General features: G+C 39.1%; 1 protein-coding gene across 1 annotated transcript in view; it reads left to right on the top strand.

Moving 5' to 3' along the window:
• FAM110B (family with sequence similarity 110 member B) overlaps positions 1 to 24,005 on the top strand; it is a 108,441-nt gene that overhangs the window by 569 nt on the left and 83,867 nt on the right. The gene's annotated exons all lie outside the window — the stretch shown is intronic.

Here is a 24,005-nt window from a genome sequence, read left to right as displayed (position 1 = left end):
CGGTGAGAACTTCCTCCCGGGATGCGCTGTCGGGGTTGCGGGGCTGAGCACATGGCTGCCCCGCGTCTGGCACAGCACCGCCTGCCAAGGGCCTGCCGGCGCCTGCTCTCCTCTCCCAGTGCTGCTCTGACCTCAGAAAACTTCAGCTGGCCGAGGGCAGGGGACTGTTGGCTTTAAATGTGTTGGGTTTTTTCCTCCTCGTCCTCCTTCCTTCGCTCAGGCAGGCATCTGTGTAAAGGAGGGAAACAGTGGGATTGTGCCTGAGGGTCTGATATGGATGGCAGCTGATAGTGCAGAGAAGGAGGTCGAAACTTGCAAAGATTTGGCACTAGCAAATTAACATCTCCAGTGAATCGTAGTGTTAACTTTTTAAGCTTGAATTTCGTGGTTCTTTGCATGTTGGTTGTTCTTCATGTTTAAAGTCTCCAGATACTCAGATATTTAAGGATGAAACATGTTCTTTGTGCTTGCAATGATAATGTTGTTGCGTTTTTGTAGACATCAGGACAACTTTTATCTTTAATATAGACCTTTTTTATCACTCAGCTCTACAGAACTGTACTAAATACTTGTACTGTTTGTAAATCTGGTGCTGATTTGTTGGGTGGCTTTGCAAAGGTCACTTCAGGTCATCGAACAGAGGCATTTTTTTTGTAAAACGCCTGTATTGATTTAGTGTGGTACAGGGTCAGACTTGGCATTTATAAATTATTTCACGTGTGCTGTGAGAGCCACGCTGTACAAAGCAACTATTCCTTAGTTGTGCCTTAAAGCCCACTGGCAGATCTTGGTGTGTGGTGTACAGGAGGTATGCAACTTTATGGCATCTAATGTTAGGTGTCCTACTTATTTAAAAATGTTGAGAGCTCTAAAAGGGTCAGTGTAATCCATACCACATGTGCACTCAACTGACTTGGCCTTCACAGGATAAAACACTTTTAAGCACTTCTGGAGTGGAAGGTAAGATGCTACTGCTTTGTGCATGGCTAACAATGACTTGCTTTGTCAAGGTGTCCAGTGCCATGCTCCCCAGTTTGGAGGGTGGCAGAGCACCCACCCCACTGCTGGAAAGGCTTGGCTTAAACTGGTGAGACTGGTCATGAGAGCAGAAGGCACCAGCAGCCTGAGGTGCTCCATGGGGAGATGAACATGATGGTGTTGGTGGCAAGGGAGGTGGATGCAGGGACCATCAATCCTTCATGGATGGTGGGCAGCCCTCGCCGTGGTGTGGGGCTGTTGGAGCTGACAGAGCTGTGTGCCCTCTCAGGGCCCCCATTTCCTGGGGTTAGTAATTTTAGTTAGTTAGTGGGTTAGTTAGCATGCCAGCTGCTGCTTCATGCTGCAGTACTGAGTTTTCCCTCTGGGTTTCAGGAGGCAGCAGGCAGGTGCTTGTGTGCTGCCCTGTAGGTGCAGGCACACCAGGAATGTGGTGGTGGGTGTGATTTACTGCCTGCATGGGGCTGACAGCCTGTGCCAGCAAGTTCATTCTGCTGCACAGAAGGCCTGGACTGCCTTCATGCCAATGCATCCATGCTAAGCAAATTGTATCCCCAGCTAAAGTTAAGAGGGAAACCATGTTTTCCAGATTCACATGGGCATCATTACTCTCACTTTGCTACAGAGGCTCTTTCTGTGTTGTGTTGTAGCAGTTGGGCACCTGCACCCTCCTTCTCTGCCCCTCTTAGGCTTGTGGTGACCATGCTGAAGATGCAGCTGTTGCTGCACTTAATATAGGTGCAGTCTTCCCCTGGATGGGAGATGGTTTTTTGTGAAAGGTTCGTGCTTCTATTTCAAAATCTGCACATTTAAGGTTGATTTACTGAGGTGAAACTGAGTCAAATTATAGGATGCAACTTTGCTAACGTGTTTTGATTGCTTGGAGCTACAGAGCTTATTTTGGATAGTGTGCTAGTGTGTAAAGGGAAGGTGTTTCTCTAATGTGCTCTTGTAAATCTGTTTCCCAGTGCTGACTAGAGAAGTCAGTACACTGAGTTATCATAGGGTAGATTTTTGGCCATTAATTGTAGTGGAATGTAGAGTAATGAAGGCTTATGTTTGCAGCCTGCCAGAACTAGAGGGTGCATCTTTAAATTCTGGAACATCTCTGGTCTCTCAGTAGCTGACAGTATGTCTTGTTTTCTGCTGCTAGATTACGGCTCCCTTCCATAAGGCCTTAAGCACATGTGTTGATCAGCCACAATTTAATAATTTTGAATTAAACTGAAGGGTATGTATGTCAACTACAAAGTGTTTCTTTCAAGGAAGCTTTATTTTAGTAGGGCAAGTTCTGAGGAGTTAGAAGAACTAGTTTGTGTTGTCCATGGAGCTAAGGGCTTGTAGGAGTTGGAGGTTTAAATTAAAAAGAGGGGGAAAAAAAAAAAAAGAGCTTGGACTGTCATAAGTGGAAGGTACAATAGCTGCTTGGAAACTGCATTTTAAGGAGGAGGAAAAGCTTGCCAAGTGGGGCTGTGGACCTTGCTGTGAGAATAAGATACTGCAAGTTACCAGAAAACCTAAAAGGAATGAAGGAAAGGAGGGGATTGATTGTTGGAGAGCAGAAACTGCAGGGATAGCATGTGAACTGCCAAAAGCTAGAGGATGAAGAAATTTAAGATGAAGGGGGGGAAAAAAAAAATAAAAAGAGCAGGAAAAGAGAATTTGGCTATGATGTTGTGAGGACCAGTCTGCATGAAAACTGCTTGATGCCTCTAAAATTAGCAGTTCTTGTTTTAGTTGTTTAGTTTAGATATACATGGGAGAAAAATAGGGTGCCAAATGGAAATGGCTAGAATAAATTTCTTATGTCTGTTCCCAGTCAGTCTAAATCTAAGAGTCTCTGCTCTGAAAGAGCTGGTGCAGGACACTGGAGCCAGGTTAAAAAATAGAATTGGGTGTTATCTGTTAGGCTGAAGGTAGCAGTTGTGGTAGCAAGATAGCAAAAGATGCATACTTCCTTTTATTTTAAAAGGAGAAGAGAACGATATCTTCACACCTTTTACTTTGTCACAATTCAAGGATTTAGAATAAATTTGGAACAGAAAAAGTAATTAAGTATATAAAGCTAAGTGGAAAACAGGATGAAATGCATCATGTATTTGCCACAATTAGGTCATGGGAGACTAAAGTAATATTATTACTGGTTAAATATTGAATGTCCTAGACAATAGGAGCAGAAGGCTTCAATTCCATGTGTATACACCAAAAATAACTAAATTTGAAGCATGAGGCTTAGCTAAAGGTGTCTCCTGAAGGAGAAATTATGAGTTTGCCTGCCTGAATAAAGGAATTATTCATGCCCTGCATCAGTGTTAGTGGGGAGCTGCTCTCTTTACTTCACCATACCAGCTGAAATAACTACAAGGATGATTGCTGATGAGGCAAAGTTGGGAAATGTAGTCAGCACCGAGGTGGGTTGGATTATTGCACAGGAAGAATTGAATGTCTGTGATGACTGAAACAATAGGAATGACAGGAAGTCAAATAGCTCCAAAAGCAAAGTTATCTACTGAGTAATTATTAGCAACACATCTGCTCTCAGCTGGCAAGTCATCCCTTAAAAGAGGTTTGGAGGAAAAGGCCTGACAGCCATAGTCAAATGGGGGTGACTTTTATTTGATACTGACCATGGAATGGGAGCAAACACAATGCTCAGGAAGAGCTCCTCAGTGAAGAGAGACAGGTTATTGGGCAAGGCATTAGGGTGACTTTGTCAAATACTGTACATAGGTCTGGGCACTTATGTACAGAAAATATTAAATCCTAGTGGAACTTGTAGATGGACATCCAAGCTACAAAGATTGTGTAGTGTGAACAATCTGGAGTTAGGTGAGAGACCAAAACTTAAACTACTTTGGCTTTTGTGTCTTAGTAATGGCAGAGATGGGAGATAGCAGCTGCTTAGAGATTCCCTGTGGCAAATTCTTGGAGAGGAAGGGTCATAAACTGAAGGTTCACCTGTGATTTTTGGATTAAGAATTTGATGTACAGAAGGGTAATTTGATGAATGAATACAAGAATAAAGTATGTGGGGAATTCAAAAGGAGTTGCCTTGCTGTCAGATTTTGGATGCCTTCCTAGCTGTGTGTATCCTGAATCCCAGCTAAGTATTGAAGTTTGCATGTGGCTGTTCAGGAATTGAGCAGTTCAGGTAACTGAAGCTGCCATATTTTATGCTTTGATCAGAGTTAATCAACAGAGATAGAAGTCACTTCAGTAAAGGAGGTGTGATGAGCAGAAGCACTTATTTTTGGGAGTGTGTGTTGTCTAGTCACATGATGGTGGATAGAATTTATAGCCAGTAAAAACACTTATCTATGACATTAGTAGCTGTTTTGTTCTCTTTTAGGTGCATAATGGAGTGAATGAAGCTTAACTCATAAAATATTAAAGATAACCACAAATTAATATGTGTAGGACATAAGATGCATAAATGGACATGCAGGCTGGAGGTCAGGTTGGCTGACTTGCACCCATAAATAAATAAAAGGGTTCTCCTGTTGTGTGAGTGCCCATTTTTATCCTCTGTCTGATTTCATGCTCTCTGCTCTTAGGAGCATTTTGTGGTGCTGGCTGCATCCTCTTGTTGGAGACTGTGCTCCTGGGAGTAGGAGCCTGGGAGGGACTTGGGCAGAGCCTTGTGCCATAGATGAAGTGCAGAGCTTGAGTGGTGCACTGTGAAGAGATGTGTGCCCCACTGAAAGTGTAAAGATGGCACATTGGTTTGAGGGCTATGCCCTGTTGACTTGGCTTGATCTTTGCTACAGCATCAGTCTGTTCATAAGCTGTCTTGTGCCTGCTCTGTGTATGCCCAGTGAAACTTCTGGAAGTTTTGGGATGACTTTAGAAAGAAAAAAGAATATGTCGCCTGTGTGAATGTGTTCGGAGAAGAACCATTTCAAAAATAAGGTGCTTTTGAGTGTGCTTATACATCAAAGCAAGATCAATATCTTGATATTGCTTTATGGCTATTTGTTTTGAATTTATAAGTTGTCTTACTTTTTTAGAACTAATCCAGTTGCAAACTCCTTTCTGGTGTACTTTATTAAAAATCTGAGCTATTGAATTTTGCTCTAAATACCTGTGTATTTTTTGCTTTAAAGAGGAGCTATGTAGTGAACTCAATGTGTCAGCATGCCCCATAGGAAGTAATTGTGAAAAGATTGTGTTGAGCCATCAGAAGAACACTTAAACAATCCCAGGGAAAATTGAATGTATTGTCCTGTTGCTTTTAGCACACATTATTGGGCTGTTTGCTTACTGTTGTTTTTCATTTACTGCTATTGCCCTATTATACAAGTGTTGGGTGTATAGTTAAAGATGAGATTAGGCCTCTGCTGGGCATTATAACATCTTTCACTTGACAGTCTTCAAGTCCCAAATATTAATGGATGAGGTGGAAAAGTTATTTCATGTTTACAAGGGAGAGATTCAACCTAAATTCAAACTTTAGCAAATCAAAGAGCAGAGCACTTGTGTCTTGATGCTTTGCTGTGTTCTTTAAAAACAAGAATCACTCAAAGAATTTCCTTTTACAGTTTGAGGTCTTGGAAAAGTCTGCATTAAGAAGTGGGAGGAAATGTTTTAAGATTTTATTGGACCAGGAAGATAATAACAGAGTCGAGTATTGTCTGAGTTGTCTTCTTCATCCAGTGCCTCTCCACAGTACTAGAAAAATCTGTTTTAAGTAACTACCCAAATTCATGAGTGGACCCAGGCCTCTGGATTTCTAATGACCTTTGTCTGTTGTCTCTCTCTCTTTGACAAGTTAATCTGTGCATGCTACTACTTGGGAGGTCAAGCAACCAGAAGGAAACTGTTTCTCATGTATGCATGTGCATATATAGATATATGCACTTAAAATTAGGGTGGAAAAGAGTCATTTAAGCAATGCTTGGGTAGAACCCTTTTGAGATTATGGTGATTATGATAATAGGCATTTTATTTGCACTTTATTTCATAAATATAAAACTTAATGTTGCTGTGATATGTTTGTCAATCTGTTATTTGTCTTCCTGTCTAACTCCAGTGGGTTTCGACCATTCTTTAAATCTTACTTAAGAACTGTTTGTCACTTCTTATGCACCTACATACTTCAAAAATATATTTTGAAAAATTAATATCTTTTTACTAACATTTGTAAATTGCTTATGCAAGTAAGTAACATGATACATTCATTGTGTATGTTGTATTTAATTGTATTTAATTGCAAGATTCTAATTATTTATGTTGTTTTGTCTTTCTGAGCTGCAATATTACTGAATGTTATTACTGTAGGGCTGTCCCAGTGTGTTGGTTTGGGTGTTGAATGATAATTGCAGTGGGTGTCAATCCTGAATGAATTTAAATAGTAGGCAGTATGAATGGGTTTCATGGTTTGCTCTTGCTCTGTTTGGATAGATGTTATTTTGTCACTGAAGATCACTTGTGATTGTCTCTCTACATAATAAAACTTGATACAATATGTAGGGACTTACTGATAAATCAGTTAATTTTATTAACTGGTATCTGCTAATCAGAAGCTAGAATCACAGTTCCATAATGTGTGATTTCTGCAATGTGGTTGTACAAATGCTTGGAGAGTATTGCAGGTGTCAAGATTTGTGTATTCAGATTTCCTGCAAGGCCTCCATACATGCTTTACTGAAGGATTTCAGGTGTTCTAGTTAATTTTGTCTTTATTTATTGTTGCTGTGCTGTCTCCATCTTGCACTGTTTTCTGTGCAAGTTTGGGGCTTCCTCCTGTTGAAATATTGGATCCTATTTCCTGCAAATGAAATGATGCTTATTAGGTTGAGCTTCAGAACTTCTAGCTGAAATGAATCCCCAAATCTTTGTTTATTTAAAACCACAGGTTTCAGGTCTTTCCCCCTTGCACCCCTTTCTTTCTGTGAGGAAAAAGACACTGACTCTAATGGAGCACAGCATATAGGAGTGTGCACAGTGTTCTCTTTGATTTGGAGAGAAACGTTATTTTCCTCTGATCTTTGCTGTAGTAATTTGAGGTGTTCACTTCTGACTAAAATAAGTTTGTTTATTTAGAAAATAAATCTTGATTTGTTTTCTGATGGCCTATTTCTTATAGCAAGTTTGTGCTATCACACAAATTTCTTTTAGGACTAAGAACCTTTTTTTTTTTTTTCCCTTTTTAATTGAAAGATGATCAGTATCATTTCTCTCTTCCTTCCCTCTCAATCTCCCTTAAACCAAAACAAACCCTTCAGTCCTTAAACAAAAGTGTCTTTGTTTTTACATTTGTTTTATGAAATTGCTTGAATCCTTTGGGAAAAGCTTTCCTCTCACAGGAAGAGAGGAAAAAACCCCCCACCCTTCTAAAGCCAAAAACAGCAAGTTGCTACCAGACATTACTTTGTTTTGCTATCTGAATAGTAGCAGATTGCATAAAGAAGGCAATTTCTCATCTTAATGACTGAAAAGTGCAATTGCAGAAATGCACACAAATAGACAAATGGTTTTCACTCAGCAAATGTGAAATTGGTAGTATTCAGGGCAATAATTGGCTGCACGCCTTTCTGGGAGCTTCTTTGCTATTGGGAGTGAAATTTTAAATGGGCATTTCACAGTTCTGAGATGTGGGGCCATCAATGCTCTTTGGCCTCTCTGATTTTATTTTATTTTTTGATGCTATTTATTCCTGAAAGTCTCTTGGTTCTACACCTTTGTGCTGTTCTGATGCTGTGGCCCCAGTTGTGAAGCCATCCATCCTGGCATACAGGCAGTTGTGTGAAACACCATCTCCTGACCTAGGAACCTGGAATCTGGCAGCAAACATGAGCTGCATGAGAGATTGAACAACCAGGGAGACAAAGGATTATGTGAGATACCACTCAGCTAGTTTGTCTGCATGGGCTTTATCCAGAATATGTATTAAAGAACAAGATTATTGCAGCAGATTTTCTCACAAACATAATAAAAATGCAAAATTGAGTCAGTGGCCAGCAAAATCTTTATTTACTGATGGTTCAGTGGCCTACTGTTCTTGATCACCTGTATTATGCAGTCTGGAGGGATCAAGGATGAAGAAAAATTCCCTGAATAAATTCTGAATGTGAATGAGAAAATAAGGAGGCATCCCTTAAGATCAGGAAGTGAGGGCTTATCTTCTGAAGAGTGAGAAATCAGATGCTGGGCTACAAGAATTGATACAGGACTATCCTAGAGGGACCCCTTGGTAAGCATTATATGGAGAATTTAGAGTATGGTGGCTTCCTGGGCTCCAGTGGCACCTCACTTCCTAAGCAGCCTTTGAGTTTAGCTTGGCATTCCCTCTGTTGGTGCCCTGCATTGTTACTGTCCCTGTTCTGTCCCCAAAGCCCATGCTGTATCAACTTTATAGCTCATGCTGGGCTTGCATGTGTGTGCAGACTGCAATGATGTGATTTGGATACTGTGCAGCTGTGAAACAGCTGTGTCCTCATGACTGGCTTATCCACAGTGTCCTGGTGAAACCTTCATGCCATTTCCTGGGCTTCTTTTTATATCCTAACCTTGCAGGTACACCTGCTTGTGCTCCAGTGCCTGGGAAGAGAGCTGTGTACTCTGCAGTGCCTTCTGGAGTAGCATCCATACCTTTAATAAGCAGGCATGTGCAGAGATGATTATATGGTTTTCATCTTATATCTGAAACATTTTTAAGTGCTCTTCATGAAGACTAGACTGGAGAATTATAGGCTTTGGAGAGATAGAAGCTGAATTAACTTTGCTGGCTAAGCTGCATTAATGTTTTCAGTACTTGGCCTAAAATGCAGTAGGCAGAAGCTGTAGGGAGAGGCCCTGTCCCCCAGCTATGCTGAATTTAATAAAATATAGGATTTCTCCTTCTAAACTTTCATTATCCAAGAACGTCTATGAATGTATCAAATGATGCTGTTTAGATTGTTGTAATCAACTAATTTGATTTATTACTTCTGGATGACTGTTACTGAAAAGATTTTTTTTTTTTTTTTAATAAGATGCCTTGCCCTGGTATGAAATCAGATCCTCACACTCCACTTCCTACGTATTTTACTAGATTGTGTGATACTGAGCCAAAGAGCAGAGAGAAATATTTGCCTCCTGTGCTGGTTTGTTGTGGTCAAAGCTAATCAAATGCTATAGTGACAGTAAGGACACGTAGTGGACATGAAGGAGGCAGCCTGTGTTGTGGTAGTTGTGATACAGACACTGTCTAATGCAAAGCTGCCTGCTGTGAGGTTGCAATCTTTCTCCTACGTCTTTCCCATGTCTTGAACTTCTGCTAATTTAAAGCTGAACTTCTAATGAGAAGCAAAAAAACCTGTTCCTTAATCAGTGTGATTTGCTTTCATGGAGAACTTCATTCAACTTAGTGCAAATTGTGAAAGCCATGTTATATTTGAAAATTATGCCAGCTGTTCTTGACATTGGACCAGACAGAAGAGTACTGACAATCCCTATGAAGTCTGGCTTCAATGAAGTGTAATTTAGTACCATAATATACTAAGCTGAAAGAAGCAATAAAATAGTTCTGACGTAGTCCTTTTTGCATTACAGTTCTGGAGTTGCAACTGTGGATTTCCCATTGTTTACTTAATACCTTTCTCTTCTTAACAGGCAATATATAGAATACCAAACTCCTAAAATTCACTTTACTTGTTATTCTAATAACTGATATGTAGGAGTGGAGATAATGGCCTCTTGTTCTTCTGTAGAACAGTCACATGGGCACAAGTTCTTTTTTTTCCCTTCTGTCTTTGAAGTTGTTTTGCAGAGTTACACAGAAATGCAGAGATTTTCTTAGACTGCGATTTTTCTCCAGTCAATATCAGAATTCACTTTTTCATAATTGCGAAGATTGGGGTGTCTGACCAGAAGATAAACAGAGCTGAGGTATCTCCTGTTCACCAAGCTGAACAGCTCTTACAATTTCTTTCCATGATCAACCAACTCCCTGACGTGGCAATTAATAAGAGTGTAAGTGACAATGTCAAACTCTGTGGTCACTGCTCTATAAGCATCACTGGCACCTATAGTGAGTGCTCTCCAAGGGTAAGAGAGATGCAGAGCTTGGATATGGAGGAGGGAATTACAGTGCTAGAGTGTGGCTGAGTTAATTGTTTCTGTGCTTTGTATCTCTGAAGGCTTCTGGCACTGAAAGGTGTGTGCCACTGGGTTGTTGTCCAGTTTCTCTTTTTTTTAAATATTATGATATCTCTAGTCACAAATTCGCAGACTTTGGCAGCCTTAAAGTATAGGAGAACTTATTTTCCCTGATGAGAAATTACAAAATATACCTGTTATATGCTCTCAATTACATGATGGTTTTTGTTCTAACCAATTTTTTCTGACCTGGGACAAAAAGGGATATGTTCCTCATTAAAAGAGATTCTGCAGATGTATTCTGCATGGAAACTGTGTGCAAAGTTTTCAGATGATTTAAAAGCCCATTTCAAGACAGAGTAATCTTGATTTATATATGTGGTCTTCAGCCTGACTACATATAAAATGTAAAGTAAATAAAATTAAGATGTCTGGTTTATTATGTTGTCTACTCATAAATAGATCTAAGTGTTCTCAAAGGAAAATTTTCTTGGGAAAAAGATTCAAATGAAGTACCGCCTTACTGTCTCTGTTACTTTTCTGTTGTCCTAAATTTTTTTAGCTGATTTTTTTTTTTTTCCCTTCTAACAGTGCCTAGGATGTGTATTTAAGCTAACCATTAATGCTTTATTTTTGATGTCTGTAGTACTTTTACCTGTATGCTAATGTATGTAGATGAACAGGCCAGGACTTGACCTATATAATATAAATGCCTTAATTTACTCCTATGTACATTCCAGGGTGTGGGTATGTAAATAAAAAGGGAAAAGAAGAGATGAGCTGGGGCCTGGTACAGTAATTCTAGCTGGAGACTGATACTTGTGATAGGAGGGCAGTTATCAAAATAGCCACCGTCTGATGCTGTTTTTTCCACTCCTGCTGTAAAGCAGCTCATGGAGACACATCTGGAGCCAGGCAGAGACCAAGGGCTGGCTTGGGCAGTGTCACTCCTCAGGCCATCTTGGTGGCAGGATGCACGTGTTGGGCTTGTCCTGGATCCTGGATTAGGGCATGGCTGGCCTCTGGGTTGGACCATGGGATCTACCTGGCCATCCCTCCTGAGTCCTTTGGTGTCTCTCACCTCTGGTTCTGTGATGAGCACTTAACAGGAGAGCCACAGATGGTTCAGTGGATGCTGTGCCAGGAATTCAGCCATGCAGAGCACTCGCAGGTCATAGTTGAGATTTTGCATCTTAAATCGAGAGAAATAGCAAATCCTTCACATTAAACAGTATGAGAATACACAAAAGAACATTTCTAGCATGCAAAGCATGCATGAGATGGGGAAAAGGAGTTGATCTGGTTTCTGATTTTTGGCATTCCTCAACAGTTGAGAAATGTTATGTGGATGTCTGCAGGTAATCTTGAGTCATCTTGGAGACAGAAGACTGAATCCTCTCTATCCCTAGGTATTCTTTCTGTAACATGATGGTGTCCACATGTGTCCACACACAAATAATACCCTTTGTTTAAAAGTCCTAAATGTTTCTGTAGGGACCTGATCTAATAATCGAGATGAGCTTTCCCTCTCTGCAGCTGGTTTGGACTGAATCTGAGGAAACAGTTCCAGTACATGGTCAGCATCCAAAGGAGAAGCATTGCTCCTCTGAGGACTGTTAGCTATGGTAGGAACATAGTCCTTAGCAGGAGGGCTGGGCTCAAACTCTTGCCCTGCCCTGTGCTTTGAGGTTATCCATGAATTCTGAGCTACAGCATTGCTCCCCCACATCTTCTGAAGGATGCTGAACACACTGGTGACAGGGCAGACTGGGCATCCAGTGAAACACATTTCCCAGGTTCTCTCCTAAAATACCTGAAATGATCTTACTTTTATTTTCCTGTCAATCCTCTGAGTTGAATGTCTGGAAATAGTTACTTTATTGTAGAAGTTCTTGCTGGTGGTATAAGATAGCTTGGCAGCATCTGTGAGAAAACAGTTATACGGGGAAGAGGTTATTTTGAGATTTTTGTCTTAACTGGAAAAGTACCAAAAGCTGGGAAGTGCAAAATACATGTGTTTTGGTTTTTTTCCCCTGAAATTTCACACCACTTTTCAAAATAAATTCTTCTGCCTTTAAGTGGGTGAGTCCTTGCTCAAAAGTAGTGATTCCCAAATGTTCATATTTGAGCCAAGAATAAAATCTCTTTTTATGCAATCTCTTCAGAGCCTGCCTTTGAGAAAGAAAGAATTTAGTCTTCTTTTAGAGACTTTATTCTCTTTATAGAACATAATGAGTTTGCTTTTCAAAGGAAAAACTGAGAATTGCAGAGAAGGAGCTCTGTTGTATCTTGGCTTGATTTTATGCAGGATAAAGCTGTTTAGTACTGAATACAGTAAACTGTTTAAAAGGATAAGTTATATAATTACCATGAACTTTTAAATAATGATTAGTATTAGTACTTGATTGTCAGTCAAGGCTGTGGCTTTGTAAGTAGGAAAATGGTTGCAGGTATAGTCAGAGCTTTTTAAGATTTTTCTCCCTTTCTTTTTGTTTAACCTTATTTGCATATCTTAATTATGTAAACATCTTCAGTTTGGAAGCTGAAACGCTGTTTAATTTTTCCAAGTATCTTTTAGTATCAGCTCAGTGAGCTCCAGTTTTTAGGAGCTTGTTGACTTGCTTCTGACAGTTTCTTCCTAGTCAGATCTGGCAGATATGTCTGACAGCTTTAAAATAATAATGAATGCCATAAAATTCTTTGTTTACTTAGTGATGTGATCCTGTAGCTTGGGTTCAAATGAACAAGCATCCATATGGTGTACAGGAATAAGTTAGTTGTCCTTGCTCTGTGATCCCTGTTGCTGGACTGCAGCTGACTCTTCAGGCAATAGAAGAACCTGGTGGTGGAGTATGAGGCAGTATGAAACCACTCCTGATGGCAATCAGCTGGTCCTGTATGCTTGAGGGGAAGGGTCAGAATGCCTGCAAGCAGTTCCACTTCAGTGTTGAATTGTGGTTTTATTATTGGCTAAATAATGGGGTAGGAGTTGAACCCAGTTTATGGGTATAGTTCACCAAATTCAGTTCTATTCCACTTCAAAAGAAACAGCACTGAATATAAGCAAAATGTCTCTTGCTTTATTAGTATTTAAACTTTTGTCACAAAATTGCTTAGGACTGAGAGCAGTAGCTTTGGTCTCAGAGACAAAGAGATGCTTCTCAAAACTGCCACACTGGAAAGTATTTTCATCTCTGTCTCTCTTTTTAATGTACTCTATGCTAAACTTATAATCACAGGATTTGGAAACCCCTCCCCATTCACTTTTTAGTAGTGACCCAATCTTTCTGTGATACAGGTTGGATCTGTGGACTTGAGAATGTTCATTTAGCTCCCAGGTGCACCAGATAGAGACAGCTGGAATTCCTTTACCAGGTGGAATGCCTTCACCAAGTGGGTAGACTTCATCAGTTAATACAGGAATTTACATAAAGGTGATGCAAAGTTCACAGAGTAGTAGTGTGGTATGGCTGTACATATATAACTGTTTAATATGTTCAGAGCAAGAGGGTTTTTGTTTTTGGTGGCTTTTTTTTGTCTTTTCTTGAGCTTTTTCCTACTGTCAAGTCAATCCCCAGGATTTTTTTTGGTTATTGTTTTTTTTTTGTTTGTTTGTTTGTTTTTTTGTTTTATTGTTGTTTTTTTTTGGAGAAGGTGGATACTCCACTTCCTAAGCCAAAGAGAAACTTTTCTCTGAGAAGACTTGATCTCTTTGTAAGCACTTTTAAATCCTGCCTGTGTATTGCAGGTGCATGCCCAGACCACATGCTGCCTGGTGACCGCTACTTGTGTGAGCAGAAGGATTAGAATAAAGTTTCAGCCTTAATCCTGGGTTTCCTGCACTGATTCACTTCACAGTCTTATTCCTGTTTGGTTGCCTGTGTGTTAAAATGTGTGTTTTTATTTACACTTGCTGTCACAAAAAAAAAAAAAAAAGGCACTCACTGTGGTATTTTGTTTTTTATTGTTGATGAACCGTGTAAAGATTTATGACTTTTTTTTTTTTTCCCCCCCAGACTCTTCACAAGGTAGTAATTAGCCATGTACTATGCAAATTCATGCAGAAAACAAATTGGTTATGTGTTAATTAAAACTAAATAACAGCAATTTTATATTTAGGTTATTTTAAAGTACCTAAATTATTTTGGATTTGAAATCTTAAGTGTTTTTCAATGCATGCCTTAGTCTCCTCTTTGTTACTTTCAAACTCTATAATAAATATATGTGGTTTCTTATGTCCAGCGTTATATGCTATAATAAAAAAAAAACCACACAAAAAAACCAACAAAAAACAACCAGTGTTTATCTTCTTCAGGTCTTGAACTGACCTGCAAATTGTTCACTTTTTTAGTGGTCTTGCTTTTTTGTACTTTAATGATCTTTGCAGTTTTGAATGTGGTGTGCAGAAACTGAACTGCATCTAAGATTTAATATTGGCCAGGCAAAGACCTGGCAACTAAATTTCTTCAGTAACATGTTTAATTGACAAGAAATTGGTAAAAGACTGTTTTCTCTTTATGCAGTTTTTTGTTTATCCTTGAAAGTTTTGCATGTAGGGGGCTATTTAAATCATCTGTCTTTTGTAAGTTAAATCAATAGTAAGATACAAGATAGTTTAAGCAACATAAAATTAGTTTCTTGGTGTTCTAACCGAATTGAAAGGACTATTTTTGAATTGTGTAGTAATGGCATAGGATGGGTTTTGGAGTAAAGAAAACATACTAGAAGCCTATGTTTGTGGTGGGTTAATTTTTTTCAGGTTTTTGTGTCTTAATTTCAGTTTCTTTACCAATCTATTGCAAAACTGGGCTTGGTGCCCTGGTGAGTCCTCTGAGGGTTGTGTGAAAATCTAAAGTAAAAATTTCAGGGGTTTCAAAACCACTAAGTCATTAAGATGCTTGACACAGACTTGGAGTTAATTTATTTTTGGGCGCTACAAAAGTATAAATCCATGGCTAAGGTGTACAGGAAAATGTATGGAGGTAAATGAAGTTACAGGGGGCCACTGGGGAAAATTTCAGATGTTGACAATTTCCCTGATGTGTTTCTGTGAAATGATTGCCAGCATTCCCTCATTCTCACTACTCAAAAAGGTGCTTAAGTGGAAATTAAGCCTGTTGGGAGGAAGTGCTGATTAGCTCTTGTCCCATATGACAGAGTCAGGAGCTTGCCCCCCTGCCTGGGGAGGGAAGGGAGGATGGGGAATTCTTCCATCTCTGATCCATATATTTGTAATCTCCTGCTGTTATTATTCAGAGGCCTAAAAATATATTAGATTCTGCTTCAGAAAGAAGATTGAGTACATGTTATTGTAGGAACAGTGTTTTAGGTAGTTTAGGCAAGAAAGCAGCTGTTGTGTAAAAATGCCTATGTAAGTGTAGAGTCCTCCTTTGAGACAAATTTGTTTTCTATACAACTGAGTGCTGTTGGTTTGGTTTTTTTTCCAGTTCTTAATAGAAGCTCAGCAGTAAGCCTTGACATGGAATAAATTCTTTCTCCTGTGTGCATTGGTCTTTTAAATTTAAATCTTTTAAATGTTTTTAACAAAGTAGTGTGACAAATTTGGGATGAGCAACATTCTAGTTAGCTTTGCTGGAGGAAGCTGGGACAGAAAAATGGGAAAAATCATGTTTTTTGCATTAGTTATGATGAGCTGACACAAAGATTAGCTGTATTGTGCATTTCTTTTCAAATGGTTCCTGACCTCATGGGTGCAAGAAAGTTGTGATTCAGCTGTAGCAGGATAAATTTGGCAAAGAAAATAAGCACGGGTTTTGTGCTGATTTGGATATTGGCAGAAAGATATTCTCAGCTGGTAGACTTTCCTTTTACCTCTCACAAATTTAAAAATAAGGTTGATTGAGTGCCAAATGTCTTCTGTAACACATGCCTTTGTATTGTGTTTTAGTGCTCTTTACTGTTTGTAGTGCCTCTATTTTTTTTTTATCTGGATCTGCTCTGACACATATGATATGGAGGGCTGTAAATGCAAGTAAATAAGGTACTGCTTGCCAAAGTTTCTGATACATTATGAAATACACATTTTAAATTTCAGTAATGTGAAACCTGGACTGTAAAATCCTACTTTTAATCTAGGCTTATTTGGTTAGGCTATGTTAAATCCACCCCTAAAAATACTCTAGCTTTTTAATATTATTATTATTATTTTCATTCAAGATCAAATCTCTTTGAACTATGTAGACACGCACCTGTGCTCATTTTAATCCCTGTGTAGTTTTCATCAATTATCACAGCAGGCAAGAAGAAAATCAAATTGTAAAATGCTTTTGAAAAGTAAATACGTGCAACTTGGGGTTCAGGTTTCTGTTTTAATCAAACATCATCTGTATTCATGTTCTTAGACAAAGCTGGGTGAGGGAGGAGCACTAAGAGCCTTTTTTTGTTTTCATTGTGAAATATCTGTTTTGAAGTGCTCTGCCATATGCTGAGTGTAATATGTTTGTGTTTGTAGAGGAAGGCTGTGATGTGTGTGTATAGTTTGTTTTTGTTTAAGCTGGAGAAAATCTAGGTCAAGAGATTTCATTCTTATTAATAACTTAAATCTTTATTCCTCAAAAATTATCCTCCATGGCTAGAAAGCTGCTCTGCTGGGGAAGCACTGTTGCTCTCAAACATGGATGGGAGCATTTTTCTTTCCATCAGGGGGTTAAGATGCTCACCTTAGAATTATAGAGTCATTTAGTTTTGACTCCAAGGTCATTGAGTCCAACCATTAACCTATCATTGTCCTTAACTGAATCCACTGCTCAGCCCCCTGGGCGCCACATCTACACAGAGGTATGGTGAGTCCATCACTTCCTTGGGCAGGCTGTTCTGGTGCTTGACAGCTCTTTTGGTGAAGAATTTTTTTTCTTACTAACCAGTCTAAACCTTCCTTCACACAGCTTGAGGCCATTTCCTCTTTTCCTGTCACCTGTTACTTGGCAGAAGAGACTGACCCCCACCTGGCTACAGCCTCTTTTCTCCAGACTAAACAACCCCAGCTCCCTCAGCAGCTCCTCACAGGACTCTGCTCCAGACCCTTCCTCAGTTTGTTTCCCTCCCCTGGATGTGCTCCAGCACCCCAGTATCTTCCTTCCCCTGTGTGATGTTGAGCACCATCACACAGCATCACAGGAGCCTGTTCTTTGTGTTTATTAGTTTTAGTTTATTGGGGCTGGGGGCTCCATCATTTCCCTTTGCCTGCTGTCCAGCTCCATGCCATGTCCCCAGCCTCCTGACCCATGTGTGACCACACTCTACCCAAAAGAGGTCTTATGGTATTGATACAATAAAATGGGCCACAGGACTGAGGGGTTTTGTTTTCCTGACAACATACATGACCATCAGTAAAATAAATAAATATGGGAAGCTTGCCAATTCTTGTAGTTCATTGGGAGATGCTAAAACATGAAATCTCTCACTTGGCCTTGTCTAGGTTTCCTGTTCCTCTTCCCCAGCAGCTACTGCCCTGTGTGTTTATCTGCACAGTGACTTGGCCTGGTCTTGTGTATCTAATCTGAAAACACTTGAATAGTGCTGTGAAACTGGAAGAATAAATTCTTGGCTCTTACACAGATAGAGTAATCTACTGTATTAGAGCTTTAAACAAACTTGGGGAAAATAGTTTTATGAAGCCTTTAATTTTGTCTTAATCTTTTGTGTCAGCTTGAAAGCAAAGGTCATTAAATTAGGATAATTAATCATGGAATAACTTATACAGGGGAATGTAATGATTTTTCCATCAATTTACAAGTTATGTAAATCAAGATAAGAGCCTTCTCATAAACATTCTGTTTGTAAGCTATGGACAAAAAAGGTTAATTTAGATACCCTTTGTGTTGGCATTTTGAAGTTACTTCTGGTATAGTTCCTTCAAATACTAGGATTTGGACCTTTAGTCTGTGTTTTAATGTCTGGCACTGTATGAAAGAGTGCAGACTTGAGGGAGAAAAGATAATTTTTAGTTAAAATGTTTGTGTTAAGGATTCCTGTGTTGGCTTTCCTTTTCTCCTGTTTCTGCCCAAGGTCTTGTGGATGTAGGAGAGATTGGACAGGAGACTATGTGCTGCTACAGGACCAGCAAAACTGGGTTTGTGCAGCCAGTCAATAAATGTATTTACTGCTTTCAGGGGAAGTCTTCCAGTATGTGAAGCTGCAGGTCCTAACTTCCCAAAGGGAGATGTGCTGAAGCCTTAGACATTGTATCAGCCCATGTGATTAATATAATTGCACCTTCTTTGTGAATAACTTCTGTAGATGTGAAGCAGACTTTCAAGCAACTCAGTTGACACCCACACAGAACCAAATTATAACATCCTGATTAAATTGCTGTGCAGTGTAAATGCTAAAGTATTGTCAATACAAAGAAAGTTTGTGCCCAACAACTCTTAAAGTGTTGAAATTCACTTGAAATTTCCTGGATTAAAAAGTTAACTTGCATAATTGAGTTATTTGCATGTAAAACCAGCAAAGATTATCAATATCATTAAAAAAAAAAAAAGCACATGAAAGAATAATGTTAAATGTATTTTAGGAATACCTGTCAAATTCTGTTCACATCCCATGTGTTTTATTTTAACTTTTTTAGTTAGTGATCAAATGGTGACTTTTGGTAGACTGCTTCTTCTTGAAAGTATAATAAAATAATTCTTCTCTGGTTTGTGTCAAGCAGATTGAAACACATTCTGCTTGAATGATATGAAACACTTTCTCAGCAGGGTCTGAGAAAGCAAGCTTCTGGCAATTCATCTCCTTTTTATCATTACAGAGCAGTGGTAGATGCCAAATCTCTGGAAGCATCCAAGGTCAGGTTGAATGGAGCTCTGAGCAATCTAATCTAGTTGAAAATGTCTTTGCTCATTGCAGAGGGTTGGAACTAGATGGCCCTTGGAGGTCCCTTCCAGTGCAAACTCCTCTGGTTCTGTGGTAATAACTGGACATTTAAATGCACTGTTTGTGCACTATGCAAATGTGGGAGTAGAAATTATAGTGCTGCAATAAAATTGAGATATCTATCTCTTTAGATGTTTGACTTATTTTTAAAGTTTGTTCCTTCTGTCTATAGTGCTTTTGATAATTTTGATTAATTTTGTATGATTCACAAGCATCTCCTTAGATGCCTCATACTGACCTTCAGAATGTTCAAATTATGTGTCTGGGATTTAGTGCTTGTTTGGGTGCCTGTCTTTGTAAATAATTAAGAATATATAATAATTATTATTACATAATAATATGTAAATAAAAGGATTTTCATAATATTGTCAACTTTTACAAAGAAGAATGCCATATCAGCTTCTTATTAGCCTGATGGAATCATCAAAATGTGCATCTTTAGGGATATGTGGGTGCCTCCAGTGAAAAATACCTGTTTTGATGGAGAAAAATGTTTAATGTGTTTTTTGGAGTTTTTTTTCTTGTAGCATAATTTTCTTAGCTGTGGTTCTTTAGAGATTCCAAACGTTAACCAGTGTAAATGTTAGTGGTCCATCTCATTATTTAAAAAGAGTTGCTAGGAAGTTTCAGGATGAGTGATAGGACAGGACAGTCTCTGTTGCCCTTTGGCTTCAGAGCAGAACAGAGTCCTTGCATTTGGACTGATGATGTGTGACTGACCAGCTGCAAGCTCCCATGCATCTTTCCTTTTATGACTGGTGCTTTGAAGTAGCTATCTACTTTGTGAATTCTGTTTCCATTTTGTAAAGTTGGGGGTTTTTTTGATTTTTTTTCTTTGGGTGTTTTTTTTGTTGTTGTTTTTGGGTTTTTTTTTTTTGTTGTTGTTGTTTTTTTTTGTGTTTTTTTTTGTGGTTTTTTTTTTTTTTTTTGTGGTTTTTTTTTTTTTTTTTTTTTGGGTTTTTTTTTTTTTTGTTTGTGTTCTTGTTTTTTTTTGTACTCTCTGCTCTTTCCTTCTTCCCTGGACTCAGTGGTGTTAAACGAGGGTAGGAGTTGTAAAAGGAGAACTATGCAGATGGCTGTCCTTGGCTTTTTGTCCTAAATCTGGTGACATGATGTGACTGCTTGATACTTTTATTTATAAAGTATAAGAAAAGTGTCAAAGTTCTATGTTATCTTACACTGTGCTGAGTTATGTTTATGTCAGAACAGTTTGAGATTTTAGTCTCTTGAGTTTTACTCCTGTTTTTCACGTTTTACAGTCAAGTGGCCCAAATGAAGGTCAAACCCATGGAGGTACTCTGCAACACTCTTCCAAAGTGACCTGATACAAGGTTGATAAATGTTTCTAAAAGAAGCAATAAGTGGCTGGGTCCTCAGAAAGGAAGTGTAGAGCCTTCTATTCAAACTTTTGATTTATGCTGCTCTTAGCAGTGGTGTTGGTTTGGCTGCCTGCCCCTTGCTTGCTTGCCAGCTTCCTGCTCCTTGGAGATGAACAGGGTCCTGCATTTGCTTCTCTGGGGTGTGGAAGTGCTGTGCCATTGCACTGAGGTTCTGGTTAGTAATAATTTGCATAAACAAGAAACAATTCTTTTATAACTAGCTTTAAACAAATAAAAGTAATCAATTGTGGCATCTTATGTGTTTTTTCCTTCTGTACAGAATAGCCTCAAATTGCCTGCTTGTAAGCTGAGTTGGATTAGGAGCTACATTGCTGTTTGCTTCTCAGTTTCTCAAAATTGTGGTGTGCAGCACAAAAATGTTATTATTAAGTGCCTCTGAATGTAGGCTTTTTGCAGAGCTGGCATGTTACACTTAATTCCTGCTTTCATGACCATCTGCTGAGTAATCCTGTGATGAGCCCATGACCTGGAGATGGGCTCTCCTTGTTGCCCAGGGAGGAAGACTTTTGGTAGGACATCCTTTTTCCATCATGGGTCAGGCACAATGCAAGGACTCTTTCCACAACCTCATTAAAGTTAAATCATTGATATCCTATACCCAGCACTCTTTTTTTTCCCTGCAAGTGTGGTACTGTTTTACTGTTCCTATCAATGATGATAGTGTAGTGTTGGAACAGGTCACAAAGGGAAGCAATAAACTCCTTGTTCTTTGTCTGGTCCAGTATTAGGTATATTTAATAAACAACAGTAATGGTTTAATGTAGTTTCTAGGAAAAGCTTTTGGTATGTGTCCTCTGAGGTGTCTTGATTTGAGCCTTCCTGAATCCCCAGCCTGGTCAGTAGTGTGGCTGCTGGGGCACTCCCCACTTATATACTGTCCTGGGAAGCTTTAAAACCTGGATGTGAGAGCCAGGTCCCCAGGCTTGGCTGGGGACAGGATTAGGTCTGGCTGCTAAAGCAGGCAGCACATCTGTGGCTGGCTGACATCTGCATGCCCTTGTACTTGCCTTTTTTCCAGTGTTGATATGTTTTCATAAATACTTCCGTGCTCACTGTCTTGTCCTTTGGCAAGCAAGTTTTAGAAATAAAGTCTGATTTATATCCTCTTTGTATATTTGACTCTCTGGCCTGACCCCAAGTCAAAGCTTTGTATATCTTCTTATTCCCAGCAAAGTGGACCGTAGGGTTTTGTTTTGAAGCCCAGCTGTAGATTTAGTATTTCCTATTATGGGTAATGTGCCTGTTTCATGTCTCTTACTACTAACATTTCATTTGTTGATTGATTTAAAGTCAAAGCTGAGGTCACCTGTTTGTATCTTTTCCTCCTCCAGCTGTAAAACATCCTAAGAGAAACAATTACAGTTGAATAATCAGGAACCAAGTTATTCTTCCTGGTAATACTGAATTGTGAAGAGAGAACTGACAGTCTGAGTATGAAGCAGAGTAAGCAAGTGGATGTCCTCAAGCAGAGACAGAATAGAGATTTAAGTGAATTCTTGCTGCTTTGGGGTTTTAGTAACTTGCTGATGAAAAGTCTTTTCTTGGAAACTTGAATGTAGAAATGTGGGCTGCAGAGTCTTTCATGCCAGAGGAAAATTCATCTTTCCAGGCTGTTATGTCCATCTGTGTTTCAGTCATGTGTAATGAATTGATAAATCAATGACTGTTTACCTCAGCTGATTCCTCCTACTGGTTTTCTCTTACTTCTTATGAAGTGCCTAACTTTTTTGGGCCTAACTCTTCTGAAGTGTTTTGTTTGTTTGTTTTTTTCTAGGATTTTTTTTTTGGTGCCTGGGGGATGGGCTGGTGAGGTTTCCTCTGCATTTGCAGCTATCTCATTATTAATTATTTTGCTTGTTCTAGTCTGAAGTTTATAATATAAAATTCAGTTATTGTGTTGGCCAGTGAGCAAACAAAGGTGACCTGAAACTCCTCCAAAATGTGTGCATGGCTTGGTGTTCTGTAGCCATTTGGCTCTTTCTTACTTCCTGATTTCCTGTAGATCTGATGAAAGTGTGGTACTGCCTCTAGTCATTCAGGTACTTTAGAGAACCACTCTTGCAGTTCCCTGGCATCATTCCCTGGCAAAATTACTTGGGCAGGTTTTGCTTCAGCATCTGACTGTGAACTGAAAATCTGAGAGCTGCCTTGATCTGATTACTGAATGGAATTGGGTGTCACTCTTATTGCTTTGAGTGTTAGTCGTTGTCCCTTGGTCACCCTCAAGGAAGAAGGAGCACATCTCATGTGGGGGGGTTCACTGCCAGGAAGGATGAGGATTCTCATGTCTCTAGCACAGCTTATTTTATGCAGATCTGCCAAGATGATGGAAAAATTAGAGGCTATGGCAAGTGTGTTTTTTAATTTATATAAAAGTCCTACTTCTACTGTGGCTGGATTTGCAACAAAAACAATCATGAGTCCAAATCTGAAGTCATTAAGGAGCATTTGTGTAACTTCGATGTTGCAAAGAATTTTGCAAGTGTCTGTGTATTCCAGACTATCATTGTTAAGATTATCATGGCATCACTCTTACAAGCTAGAGAGTGGTGTCACTCTTATTAGATCTAAAGTCTGTCTCATGCATAGTTTTGCTTATATTTCCATGCTTTTCTTATGCTTAGTAGATTACCAATTCTGCCCATTAAGTGCTCCTGATTTTTAGAAAGTTTGTTTTGAGAATGCAGGCAGTCAGTGTAACATACATGTTTCCCCTTTGAGCTGCAAATAATTAATTGCTCTTGTATATTTTCATCAATGTCTTCAGATTTTTTCCAAGTACCAGGCAAAGATGGTGATAGCATATGGTTGCTTCTAATGTTTGTTCCAAAGTCAAACCAATTACTTAGCTTGTATCTTATGAACAGCAAAGTGGTTATGTTTTCATGGGGACTATGGAAAATGAATAAAGCTAAATGGCAAACTGAAAAGCAGGACAGTTCAGAATTTGGCTTACTTCTGGGATTATATGTCATTCAGAAACCATTATATTTGGGAAATAAGTCTGAGACCGAGTATATCGACATCTTCCCTGAATCATCAGTAATGTCTTAGAGAGTACATTATTTTTTGAAAATTTGACAATTAACTACTTTAATCATGTCCTTAGAAGCTTCATTGGCTTTTTATTTTTTTTTGGACTGATAGACAATTCACCAAGAACTCTTACAGAAGGTCTCTTATTTTGTCTTAATTTCAGCTTCTATTCTCTGTTTTATGGTTCTCTGTGATGTTTGCAGTAAAAAGACATTGTGGCATTTTCCTATTCCCTTTCACAGAGAAAACTTGCTGTTTTGAATAGATTTCCTGGTCTTGTTTACTTAAAATTAATCATGGTACCAGGCTCCTTCTTAAGCCTATCTTCTGGTGTCACTTTGTGCTGGTTTTGGCTCAGATAGAGTAAATTTTCTTCATAGTAGCTGATCTGGAGACGTGTTTTGGATTTGTACTGAAATCAGTGTTGATAATACAGAGATGTTTTTCTTATTCCTGAGCAGAGCTTGCACAGTGTCAAGGCCTTTTCTGCTTCCCACACCACCCCACTCTTGAATCACTAGACTTGCTTTTCATCATGTGCCTCGTTTTCCTTTCCCCTTTTTCTTGGTGTGCCTCATTTTTCTCATTGTGCAGCCTTTC

Source organism: Oenanthe melanoleuca, chromosome 2 (assembly GCF_029582105.1).
Source record: "Oenanthe melanoleuca isolate GR-GAL-2019-014 chromosome 2, OMel1.0, whole genome shotgun sequence".
Classification (NCBI taxonomy): Eukaryota; Metazoa; Chordata; class Aves; order Passeriformes; family Muscicapidae; genus Oenanthe; species Oenanthe melanoleuca.
The sequence above is the reverse complement of the archived record's forward strand: the minus strand, read 5'-3'. Positions and strand labels throughout refer to the sequence as shown.